Raw genomic sequence first — 12,652 nt, 5'->3', positions numbered from 1 at the left:
TGCCTGCCTGTGCCGCTGCACATGAGCATGCATCAGTCTCTGTCCAATTGCTAGATCCATCTCAGGAGGCTGCTGGGGGCTCCCCATCTTCTTTTTTGGTCTCGGCCTGCCGTGCCGTGCCACGTTCCCCCCGAAGTTGCGCCCCCAACCTGCAGCTTTATTCTTGTCTTCCAGCGCTGAAGGCACACGCCCACTGCTCTCCAGGAAGATGGAGCGGCTGGGAAGGGAACGGAGAGGTACGGGGAGCAGTGGTGCAGGGGTGCTGGGGTGCCATCAGCACTTCCTTCCTAACAGGAGTTGGGGTCCTGGTGCTGCTTCCTGCTGTGGGGCCCCTCCCCACCCCCGCGAGGGTAGGGGCTGCCTGGGGACAGGGCATCCTGGGGGCAGCAGCATCTTGCCTGCCCTCCTCCAGCGGCAGTGAAGGTGCAGTGATGCAGCAGCTGGGAGCTGCTGGAGGTTGTGAGCAAGAAATGGCAGAAGCTGCCCAACAGTGTGAAGTGCTCTGTTCTGCTAAGCGCAGTGTCGGTGGTCCCTGGCACGTGGCGGAACCCCCCAGAAAAAACACAACAGTTCTCTGTTCCCTGGGGCCCTGCTCAGATCTTGAGCCCCTGCTTGTGCACCAGCTCGACGCTGAGGATGAAGCCTCCCAGGGTGCAGCTGCTTGGCTGGGGGCTGCACATTGGGAGTGCTTGAAATCTCCCACAGGGGGAGGGAGACCTGCAGTGCCCTCCCCAATCCAGCCTGATTTCCATGGTGCAAAGAAGAGCAGGACAACAGTGGTGAGCAGAACTTTTTATTTTCCAGGTGTTCGTGCAGATATGCTGGCAGATATGTGCTCGGCGTGTCTTCAGACAGGTCCTTCAATACGAGAAGAAGAAGGGACGACGAAGAAAACAGCAGACCATAACGCGGAGCACCCTGTTGAGGAAAAAAAAAGAATGGGGGAAGAGGGGAGCCCTCCGCCTGAGGAGGGGACCCCGTGCGTGGCGGTCAGATGGGGCTTAGCCCTCGAGTTTTCGAGGGTTCCCCTTGCGTGCGGGTGGAGCTGGGGTGCCCTCCGCCTGTGGAGGGGACCCCGTGCGTGGCGGTGAGATGGGGCTTAGCCCTCGAGTTTTCGAGGGTTCTCCTTGCGTGCGGGTGGAGCTGGGGTGCCCTCCGCCTGAGGAGGGGACCCCGTGCGTGGCTGTGAGATGGGGCTTAGCCCTCGAGTTTTCGAGGGTTCCCCTTGCGTGCGGGTGGAGCTGGGGTGCCCTCCGCCTGTGGAGGGGACCCCGTGCGTGGCGGTGAGATGGGGCTTAGCCCTCGAGTTTTCGAGGGTTCTCCTTGCGTGCGGGTGGAGCTGGGGTGCCCTCCGCCTGAGGAGGGGACCCCGTGCGTGGCGGTCAGATGGGGCTTAGCCCTCGAGTTTTCGAGGGTTCCCCTTGCGTGCGGGTGGAGCTGGGGTGCCCTCCGCCTGAGGAGGGGACCCCGTGCGTGGCGGTCAGATGGGGCTTAGCCCTCGAGTTTTCGAGGGTTCCCCTTGCGTGCGGGTGGAGCTGGGGTGCCCTCCGCCTGAGGAGGGGACCCCGAGCGTGGCGGTGAGATGGGGCTTAGCCCTCGAGTTTTCGAGGGTTCCCCTTGCGTGCGGGTGGAGCTGGGGTGCCCTTTGCCTGAGGAGGGGACCCCGTGCGTGGCGGTCAGATGGGGCTTAGCCCTCGAGTTTTCGAGGGTTCCCCTTGCGTGCGGGTGGAGCTGGGGTGCCCTCCGCCTGAGGAGGGGACCCCGTGCGTGGCGGTGAGATGGGGCCTAGCCCTCGAGTTTTCGAGGGTTCCCCTTGCGTGCGGGTGGAGCTGGGGTGCCCTCTGCCTGAGGAGGGGACCCCGTGCGTGGCGGTGAGATGGGGCTTAGCCCTCGAGTTTTCGAGGGTTCCCCTTGCGTGCGGGTGGAGCTGGGGTGCCCTCCGCCTGAGGAGGGGACCCCGTGCGTGGCGGTCAGATGGGGCTTAGCCCTCGAGTTTTCGAGGGTTCCCCTTGCGTGCGGGTGGAGCTGGGGTGCCCTCCGCCTGAGGAGGGGACCCCGTGCGTGGCGGTCAGATGGGGCTTAGCCCTCGAGTTTTCGAGGGTTCCCCTTGCGTGCGGGTGGAGCTGGGGTGCCCTCCGCCTGAGGAGGGGACCCCGTGCGTGGCGGTGAGATGGGGCTTAGCCCTCGAGTTTTCGAGGGTTCCCCTTGCGTGCGGGTGGAGCTGGGGTGCCCTCCGCCTGAGGAGGGGACCCCGTGCGTGGCGGTGAGATGGGGCTTAGCCCTCGAGTTTTCGAGGGTTCCCCTTGCGTGCGGGTGGAGCTGGGGTGCCCTCCGCCTGAGGAGGGGACCCCGTGCCTGGCGGTGAGATGGGGCTTAGCCCTCGAGTTTTCGAGGGTTCTCCTTGCGTGCGGGTGGAGCTGGGGTGCCCTCTGCCTGAGGAGGGGACCCCGTGCGTGGCGGTCAGATGGGGCTTAGCCCTCGAGTTTTCGAGGGATCCCCTTGCGTGCGGGTGGAGCTGGGGTGCCCTCCGCCTGAGGAGGGGACCCCGTGCGTGGCGGTGAGATGGGGCTTAGCCCTCGAGTTTTCGAGGGATCCCCTTGCGTGCGGGTGGAGCTGGGGTGCCCTCCGCCTGAGGAGGGGACCCCGTGCGTGGCGGTGAGATGGGGCTTAGCCCTCGAGTTTTCGAGGGTTCCCCTTGCGTGCGGGTGGAGCTGGGGTGCCCTCCGCCTGAGGAGGGGACCCCGTGCGTGGCGGTCAGATGGGGCTTAGCCCTCGAGTTTTCGAGGGTTCCCCTTGCGTGCCGGTGGAGCTGGGGTGCCCTCCGCCTGAGGAGGGGACCCCGTGCGTGGCGGTCAGATGGGGCTTAGCCCTCGAGTTTTCGAGGGTTCCCCTTGCGTGCGGGTGGAGCTGGGGTGCCCTCCGCCTGAGGAGGGGACCCCGTGCGTGGCGGTCAGATGGGGCTTAGCCCTCGAGTTTTCGAGAGTTCCCCTTGCGTGCGGGTGGAGCTGGGGTGCCCTCCGCCTGAGGAGGGGACCCCGTGCGTGGCGGTGAGATGGGGCTTAGCCCTCGAGTTTTCGAGGGTTCCCCTTGCGTGCGGGTGGAGCTGGGGTGCCCTCCGCCTGTGGAGGGGACCCCGTGCGTGGCGGTGAGATGGGGCTTAGCCCTCGAGTTTTCGAGGGTTCCCCTTGCTTGCGGGTGGAGCTGGGGTGCCCTCCGCCTGTGGAGGGGACCCCGTGCGTGGCGGTGAGATGGGGCTTAGCCCTCGAGTTTTCGAGGGTTCCCCTTGCGTGCGGGTGGAGCTGGGGTGCCCTCCGCCTGAGGAGGGGACCCCGTGCGTGGCGGTGAGATGGGGCTTAGCCCTCGAGTTTTCGAGGGTTCCCCTTGCGTGCGGGTGGAGCTGGGGTGCCCTCCGCCTGAGGAGGGGACCCCGTGCGTGGCGGTCAGATGGGGCTTAGCCCTCGAGTTTTCGAGGGTTCCCCTTGCTTGCGGGTGGAGCTGGGGTGCCCTCCGCCTGTGGAGGGGACCCCGTGCGTGGCGGTCAGATGGGGCTTAGCCCTCGAGTTTTCGAGGGATCCCCTTGCGTGCGGGTGGAGCTGGGGTGCCCTCCGCCTGAGGAGGGGACCCCGTGCGTGGCGGTCAGATGGGGCTTAGCCCTCGAGTTTTCGAGGGTTCCCCTTGCGTGCGGGTGGAGCTGGGGTGCCCTCCGCCTGAGGAGGGGACCCCGTGCGTGGCGGTCAGATGGGGCTTAGCCCTCGAGTTTTCGAGGGTTCCCCTTGCGTGCCGGTGGAGCTGGGGTGCCCTCCGCCTGAGGAGGGGACCCCGTGCGTGGCGGTGAGATGGGGCTTAGCCCTCGAGTTTTCGAGAGTTCCCCTTGCGTGCGGGTGGAGCTGGGGTGCCCTCCGCCTGAGGAGGGGACCCCGTGTGTGGCGGTGAGATGGGGCTTAGCCCTCGAGTTTTCGAGGGTTCCCCTTGCGTGCGGGTGGAGCTGGGGTGCCCTCCGCCTGAGGAGGGGACCCCGTGCGTGGCGGTGAGATGGGGCTTAGCCCTCGAGTTTTCGAGGGATCCCCTTGCGTGCGGGTGGAGCTGGGGTGCCCTCCGCCTGAGGAGGGGACCCCGTGCGTGGCGGTGAGATGGGGCTTAGCCCTCGAGTTTTCGAGGGTTCCCCTTGCGTGCGGGTGGAGCTGGGGTGCCCTCCGCCTGAGGAGGGGACCCCGTGCGTGGCGGTCAGATGGGGCTTAGCCCTCGAGTTTTCGAGGGTTCCCCTTGCGTGCGGGTGGAGCTGGGGTGCCCTCCGCCTGAGGAGGGGACCCCGTGTGTCGCGGTCAGATGGGGCTTAGCCCTCGAGTTTTCGAGGGTTCCCCTTGCGTGCGGGTGGAGCTGGGGTGCCCTCCGCCTGAGGAGGGGACCCCGTGCGTGGCGGTAAGATGGGGCTTAGCCCTCGAGTTTTCGAGGGTTCCCCTTGCGTGCGGGTGGAGCTGGGGTGCCCTCCGCCTGAGGAGGGGACCCCGTGCGTGGCGGTGAGATGGGGCTTAGCCCTCGAGTTTTCGAGGGTTCCCCTTGCGTGCGGGTGGAGCTGGGGTGCCCTCCGCCTGTGGAGGGGACCCCGTGCGTGGCGGTGAGATGGGGCTTAGCCCTCGAGTTTTCGAGGGTTCCCCTTGCGTGCGGGTGGAGCTGGGGTGCCCTCCGCCTGAGGAGGGGACCCCGTGCGTGGCGGTGAGATGGGGCTTAGCCCTCGAGTTTTCGAGGGTTCCCCTTGCGTGCGGGTGGAGCTGGGGTGCCCTCCGCCTGAGGAGGGGACCCCGTGCGTGGCGGTCAGATGGGGCTTAGCCCTCGAGTTTTCGAGGGTTCCCCTTGCGTGCGGGTGGAGCTGGGGTGCCCTCCGCCTGAGGAGGGGACCCCGTGCGTGGCGGTGAGATGGGGCTTAGCCCTCGAGTTTTCGAGAGTTCCCCTTGCGTGCGGGTGGAGCTGGGGTGCCCTCCGCCTGAGGAGGGGACCCCGTGCGTGGCGGTGAGATGGGGCTTAGCCCTCGAGTTTTCGAGGGTTCCCCTTGCGTGCGGGTGGAGCTGGGGTGCCCTCCGCCTGAGGAGGGGACCCCGTGCGTGGCGGTGAGATGGGGCTTAGCCCTCGAGTTTTCGAGGGTTCCCCTTGCGTGCGGGTGGAGCTGGGGTGCCCTCCGCCTGAGGAGGGGACCCCGTGCGTGGCGGTGAGATGGGGCTTAGCCCTCGAGTTTTCGAGGGTTCCCCTTGCGTGCGGGTGGAGCTGGGGTGCCCTCCACCTCAGGAGGGGACCCCGTGCGTGGAGCATGAGCCCCTAGTGAAGGGGTCTCTGCCCTGAGTGGGTGTCTGTTTGTACCTGGTGCTTGTTGCTTTTTCAGCTGCTCTGTCTGCTCTGTCGCTGAGGTAGTCTTGCTGCTCTTTGGCTCTGGCTCTGCTAGCGTCTTCATGCCCATCTGCTGGCTGAGGGCCATGTGCTGCTATTCTAGACTGAGGTTCTGCCTGTCCTTGTGCTTTGTCTGCAAGATCTCTTGTTTCGCAAGTTCTGTCTGTTCTACTTTCTCATACCTAGGTTAAAAGAAATATAAGCGCAAATTATTTCCTTGCAATTGCAGTCTTCTGCAGTTCTGCATCTTTCTTTCAACCCGCTCCCTCCCATCTTTATTTTCTATTAGCTGTCAGTTACTATCTTGCCCTTACTGACCAAATTACGACTTGACCACACTTACTTTTACCTTTAGCTGTGCGTTTGCAAAAGCTTGCAGAGCTTTCCACGTCAAAGAGCGGTGTCTCAGCTCCTGAGGAGGAAGGCGGGATGGACTTCAGGCTCGGGATCACCGAGCCGAGCCCCAGCACCGCCTCCTCTCTCGCTCAACGGGCGAAGCAGACGGGCAGCGACCAAAGCTGCCGATCGCCTTCACGCCGGAGGCGGTGCCGGCACTCGGGAGGATGGCAGAGCCCGGGGCCACTCGGCTCGAAGCGCTTCCCGGCCGCCCGGCCCGTCTCCCCACCTGGCAGCGCGGCGTCGGGTCGGCTCCGGGTGCGGCACGCCGGCTGCTGAGCGGCGTCACGGCAAGCAAGCCGCTAGCAACGGCACGCGTTCTAACGGGCTGCCTACCGCCACCCGCACAACGCCCGCCCCAGCCGCGCGCTGCCCCGGCAACGGCTTCCTCCCCTCCTCCTCGCGGCTCCTCCTCTGCCTCCCCCCCGCTCGGCGGCGGCGGCGATGGAGGCGGCGGCGGCGGCGGCCGGGGCTGCCCGAGGGAAATCAGCGGGGAGGTGCGGGCCGGGCCGGGCCGGGCCGGCGCGGAGCGGGGATGTGCGGGGCGGCGGCCGTCGGTACCTCCCGGGGCTCCGCCCGGAGCGCCGATCTGTGCTGCGCCCTTCCAAGCGGCGTGCGGGGCCGCGGCCTGCGGGAAAGGCACCCCGGCTGCGGCCAGTTTTGTCCTCCCGTAATGCTTGTTTAGCAATAAAGCAACCTGGATGGTGACTATTGAAATAGCGTAATTATTCCCTTCGGGCTAACTCCAGAAGGACTCTCTGTGCGGTTCGGGCTGGACGTGGCAGTGTGAGACGTCTTTCCCAGCCGTAATGATTCTGTGATTCTACCATTCCTTTTCAAGTGCAGATTTACTCTTCCAAATACCAAACTGTACCACAGTAGCTACAGGAAAGCTACTCCATTCAAGGCTGCTCTTCGAGGATGCCTTTCTGAGAGCACTAGAGCTCTCAGGATCCTTGTATTTCTCATGTCCCTGAACCCTGCATCCCTAAACCACTAGGTGGGAAGTGGGAGAATAAATCCCTCCCCCAACCCCAACCCCACTCCCCTCCCTTCGCCCCTCCCCACTGTAAGGGCAGAGCAAGTGATGCAGTGTGTACTTGCATTTGGACTGGCCTTGATGTAGTCAACACACCTTCAGCTTTGTCCACTTGCGTCAGCTGTTTCTAGCAGCCAGCAGCCGGCGCCAGTATCATTTGTGAGGAAATGTCCCAGCGAAAGTCTTTGCTTGGGTGGACTCTGGCAGGCAAATGCCAAAGCTATGAACGCGACAGCTACCGCGCAGCAAACCTCCAGCTGCCTGTGTGCTTCGTGACGGCATCGGAGTGTCACAGCCACCCCACGACCTCACAGTGCGCCGGGTGCCTACCCGTAGCCAGCGAGCCCAGCCCGCACTGAGGTCGTGAGGTGACTGTGAGTTCAGGTAGTCACGGTGCTGGAGCGGGATGGCATCCGTGGGCACCGACAGCACAGCCCGGCGCGACGCGGCGCGGCGCGGCGCGGCGCGGCGCTGCTGAGCGGCAGCGAGGAGCTCCGTGCCCGAAATGCGACGGGCGCTCCCGCTGCGCGCTCCGTTCTACAGGCTGAAGCCGCCGGGTTTTGCAAAAACGCGAAGAGTTTCTCGCTGCGCGAAACGCCTTTTGCGCCTTGGAGCCTTCAGTGGGAGCGCGCGTGTCCGCTCGGGTTGGGAGAAGTGGATTTCCAAGAGGGCTCTGTCGGAGCGTTTCGGTCACTCCAGGGGCGGTGACAGAGTTCCCCCCGTGGCGCTGCTCCGTAGCGACCGTAGCTGCTGTTCCGAAGCCAACGTGAGAGCTTGCCCTGTGAGGAAGGGGGGCACCGCGGCCCGCCGGCTTTCCAAATGAGGATAGCCAGGGTCTGTGGGAGGAGGCTTTCCGGTGATCTTGGTTTAGCAATCAAACTGTTTTGATGATGACTATTCAAATGGCGTAATTATTCCTTTCGAGCCAACTCCAGAAGGACTCTTTGTCGGTGCTTTGTGAGAGTGTGCTTTGCTGCACCAGGAGTTGGGTTGGTGCTGCAAGTGGGGATCTGAGAGGCCTTTTCCAACCGTAGTGATTCTGGGATTCTGTGACCCTCCGCCCTGCACCCCGCACCCCCAGCCCTCCCTGCTGCCAGATCGTGTATGGCGCGGAGACATTCGTGGTCAGCTGGTCTTGCAGTGGGACATCCCAGGGCCCCAGCGCCTCTTCAAGCCCACTGGGGGATGCAGGGAGTCACTGGAGGGCGCGGGGCTCTCCTAGGTTGGTTGGGTTTGTGGCCTGCAGGAGCAGGTGGCTGCTGGGGGCTCCTTGTCTTCTGTTTTGGTCTGGGCCTGCCGTGCCTGCTCCCTTAGCCTTACTTTTGGGGGCTGGTGTGAGCCTGGGATTGCTGCCTTTCTTTTTTGAAGTCTGCTCAGCTCCACCATTCCAGGCAGCGCCCTGGGCTGCCTTCAGCCTCTGGCAGAGGGACCTGTGAGTGCCACAGACCCCTGCTTGATGTGACGAGGTGAGCAGGATGGGGCTGTGCCTCCCCAGCCCGGAGTTGCTGAGGGTAAGGAGCAAGGCAATGGGATGCTGCAAGAAAAGCAATGTGTCTTTGCAATGCTTGCTTTGAAGCTTGTTTTGCATCATTTTCTCTTTCTTGCCTGTCTCCTGGGGCAGGTTGAGCGAGGGTTGCAGCCAGGATCGGCCCAAAGCCGTGAGCGGTTCTGGCACTGAGGGGCCCGTGGAGGCGGTGAGTGCTGGGAGTGCTGGGGTGCGAGGCCCCCCCACGGGGTGGGGGCTGCCTGTCCCCTTACACCTTGGTGATGTTAAGATACGGTAAGAGAGTGAAAGACCACTGCAGCTAACCTGCTCACAGTCTGTACTGATGCCTGAAATTAGTCCAGCACCAGTGCATTACCTCATGCTTTCAGTGTGGAATTTGATGGGATTTCCGCTTACACAGTCCTCAAGTTTCTTAAGGTTCCTCTGTATTAAAGCTCTACTACTTGTTAGCAGCAGCTACTACTCCTGTCCTAGTAAGATCAAACATTTGCTGAGAACAAACTCAGTGCTGTTTTTCACATTGTTGATGAAGATACTGAACAATATAGGCTTAGTGTCAATCCTTGAGGGACTCTGCTTAGGACTAAACACCGAAGAAACATTGACCCATCAGTTCTTCCCCTTCGAGCCTGGTAGCCCAATCAGTTTTCAGCCCACCTCATCCATACTTCCTCAATTTTAAAATGACAGTACGATTAGAGACGCTGACAAAAGCCTTGCTAGACATATCATACATCTTCCACTCCATCTGCAGCCACATTTCATGATAAAATGCAACCTCAGCTTAGGGAGGGGCTCTGAACACTTGGTGTTGCATAAAAGAAGAAAATCTCAGACAGTTGACAAAGAAAACAAACATCTCCTTTCTCTACTGGCCAAAGACTACAAAGTTACAACCACAAGCTGAAGAGTGAAAGTGTTATAATCCATATTCCCTGAAAGTTTTAGGTCAGGAGAAAGATTGCATAGTGTGACAGTGAGATTTCATATGCAAAGTGCAAGGGCTGCTCCAAAAGTAACGCTGCCTATTTTATTGTGTTGGCCCACAGTGTCAGAGGCGGATGTTGGTGGCGTGGCAGTAGAGGTTGAAGCATCTCACAAAGATTCTGTTAAATGTTGTTGTCCTGTGACAGATGGAGTGAAGAGGCAGTCTGACAAAACGGTGTCTGGCATGGAAGTGTGTATGAAGCAAAAATGCGTCCTTGAATTTCTTCGTGTGGAAAAGAACGGCATCCACTGACATTCACTGATGCTTGCTGAATGCTTACGGAGTCCAAAAAAAGTGGATTTTTGCACAGTGAGGCCGTGAGTAACACGTTTCAGCAGTGGCAGCAACAACATGAAAGACAAGCTGAGCTCTGGATGGCCATGCACCATCACAACCATGAAAACCTTGCTTTCAGGACAGGAGCTTCCCAGCTCTACGTATTACTGTGCAATGTTGAGAGAGGAGTGAAGCTCTTCTAAAATATACCACAGCACTGATTGAACAGTACCTAGGATGTAAACATTTACTGGTAGCCCTCCTGCTGACCTGATCACAGCCTATAATAACATAAAAAAGCAAATGCCATCTATCATAATCACCCAAAATTTAGTGCCAGACTACATGGAGAATCCTGTCAACATTTCTTGGTAAATCAGGATAATCTTCACAAATCTTCTCCACTTGTTACTTACCCCCTAAGTCCAATATTATTATTTTTCCGGATACAGAGAGGTTAGAATTTTCCCTTAATGGTCCTCTCTCTGGATCTTCCTAATCACTTCACAGTCTAAAACTGCATGAGGTATCTAAAAGAGCATGGCTTGACATAACATTCACTGTATTTATAGCATTCATTTAAGTGAAAGTTTGCAAAATTTTTTCACTTTTCATTTATTTAATAGTAGTCTGTGGAAATGCAACCTATTACTCTCAAATGTAGCTCTTGTGCTGTATTTGTGCCCTTTGGTTTACACAGATAATTCTCATAGTTTAAAGCAAAATAGCAACTATTTTTAAAACATCGTAATTTAAGGAGGTAGAAAACCCTAATGTTTGGGTAATCAAGCTAATCCACGTGGATTTCTGGATTATGAACAGGGTCCTGGGTATGGAGCTGAATATCGGCTTCGATCCATTGGAAATAATCACCAGAGAGGTGATTGTTCCCCTCTACTCTGCTCTGGTGAGGCCCCATCTGGAGTACTGCGTCCAGGTCTGGAGCCCCCAGTACAAGAAAGACAGGGAGCTGTTGGAAAGGGTCCAGAGGAGGGCCACGAAGATGATCAGGGGACTGGAGCACCTCCCCTATGAGGACAGGATGAGGGAGCTGGGCTTGTTCAGCCTGGAGAAAAAAAGGCTGCGGGGTGACCTCATTGCAGCCTTTCAGTACCTAAAGGGAGCCTACAAACAGGAGGGGAATCAACTCTTTGAAAGGGTGAGTGACAGCAGGACAAGGGGAAATGGTTTTAAGCTGAGGGAAGGGAGATATAGGTTGGATGTCAGGGGGAAATTCTTTACGGAGAGAGTGGTGAGGTACTGGAACAGGCTGCCCAGGGAGGTTGTGGATGCCCCGTCCCTGGAGGTGTTCAAAGCCAGATTGGATGGGGCCCTGGGCACTCTGGTCTAGCATTAGGTGGAATGGTGGTGGCCCTGCATGTGGCAGGGGGGTTGGAGATTCATGATCCTTGAGGTCCCTTCCAACCCTGGCAATTCTGTGATTCTGTGATTCTGTGAAATAATGGTGGCAATATTAGAACATGGCAAAATTTGCACCAAGTGGTTCCCAAAAATGCTCACCCCGGAACAGAAAAAACACCAAATGCAAGCGTGTCAGGACCTGTTAAACCAAGAGGAGGCTGAGGGTGACAGTTTCCTGGATCGCATCATTACAGATAATGAGATGTGGTGTCACTACTATGAGCTGGAGTCAACTCAGTTGTCCCTAGAGAGGTGTCATATGAATTCCTCATCAAAGAAAATGCTCAAGAAGCAACCCTCAGCCAGTGAGGTGATGGCAATTGTCTTCTGGAATAGGAGAGGAGTGGCCCATCTTCATTTCCCAGAACCCAGAAAAGCCATCAGCTCTGAGCGCTCCGTCATGACGCTGAAGCAGCTGAGGTGTTGAACTTGCAGAGTCAGGCTGGAGAAGAAGAGAGTCTTTCTCTGGCAGCATGGTAGCGCCATAACAGTTTGAAGACTGTGTTGCACATTGCCAGCCTTGGCTGGACTGTCCTCTGGGAGGCCTTTTGTCCTGACTTAGTGCCTTCTAACTTCCATCTGTTTGGACTGCATGGACAGCAACATTTTCCTAGCAGTGATGATATCAGAACAGCTGTGAAACAGTGGGTCACATCCACCAGTGCAGATTTTTATGAGTGTGGCACGCAGGCTCTGGTTCATCTCTGGTGAAAATTCATAGCTAACGGTGGTGATGATGTTGAAAAATAGCATTGTGTAGCTGTGACCTTGCTCTATCAAACAGTGTTCTTGTGCTCCTTGTATCTGTTGTTGCTTCCGTGGAAATAAATAGGAAGCATTCTTTTCAGAGCAAGCAATGTAATTTCTAGAGAGCAATATGACTGAAAACCAAAGAGCAGTTTTAGTCTGACTCTTGTATTTGAAGTGTTGCATTAGGAGTTTCTTCTTAAGGTAAAGGTTCTACTTATAGTACTTTGCAACCTCACCCTATTTCTGCTTTATTAAGCAGAACTCACAGGCAAGTGAGACGTGGGCTAGACCCTCCTTCCTCTCCAGTACTCTCGTGGCTCCAGAATCAATGTATGGTCATTTGCGTTGCTTTTCTTTTTTCGGTTTGTTGGTATTTGTTAAATATTGTACAGATTTTGTTGTGCCCTCTCGTTTTAGGTCTTTTTCACCAACAAAGAACACGTGTGCTCTGGCAGCTCGGAAAGCTGATGTTATCCTGGGCTCCGTCAGAAGAGGGGTGGCCAGGAGGGAGAGGGAGAGGGAGAGGGAGAGGGAGAGGGAGAGGGAGGTGTCTGTCCCTCTCTACTCTGCCCTTTGTGAGGCCCCATCTGCAGTCCTTTGTGCAGGTCTGGAGCCCCCGTACAGGAAAGACAGAGAGCTGTTGGAGAGGGTCCAGAGGAGGGCCACCGAGATGATCAGAGGGCTGGAGCACCTCCCCTACAAAGACAGGCTGAGGGAGCTGGGCTTGTTCGGCCTGGAGAAGAGAAGGCTGCGAGGTGACCTCCTTGCAGCCTCCCAGTGCCTCAAGGGAGCCTACAAAGAGGAGGGGAGTCAACTCTTTGCAAGGGTAGATGATGGCGGGAGAAAGGGAAACGGATTTAAGTTGAAGGAGGGAAGACTTAGGTTGGATGTCAGG

Source organism: Phasianus colchicus, chromosome 1 (assembly GCF_987193195.1).
Source record: "Phasianus colchicus chromosome 1, bPhaCol1.hap1.1, whole genome shotgun sequence".
NCBI classification, from domain to species: domain Eukaryota; kingdom Metazoa; phylum Chordata; class Aves; order Galliformes; family Phasianidae; genus Phasianus; species Phasianus colchicus.
Note: the sequence above shows the minus strand (reverse complement) of the source record.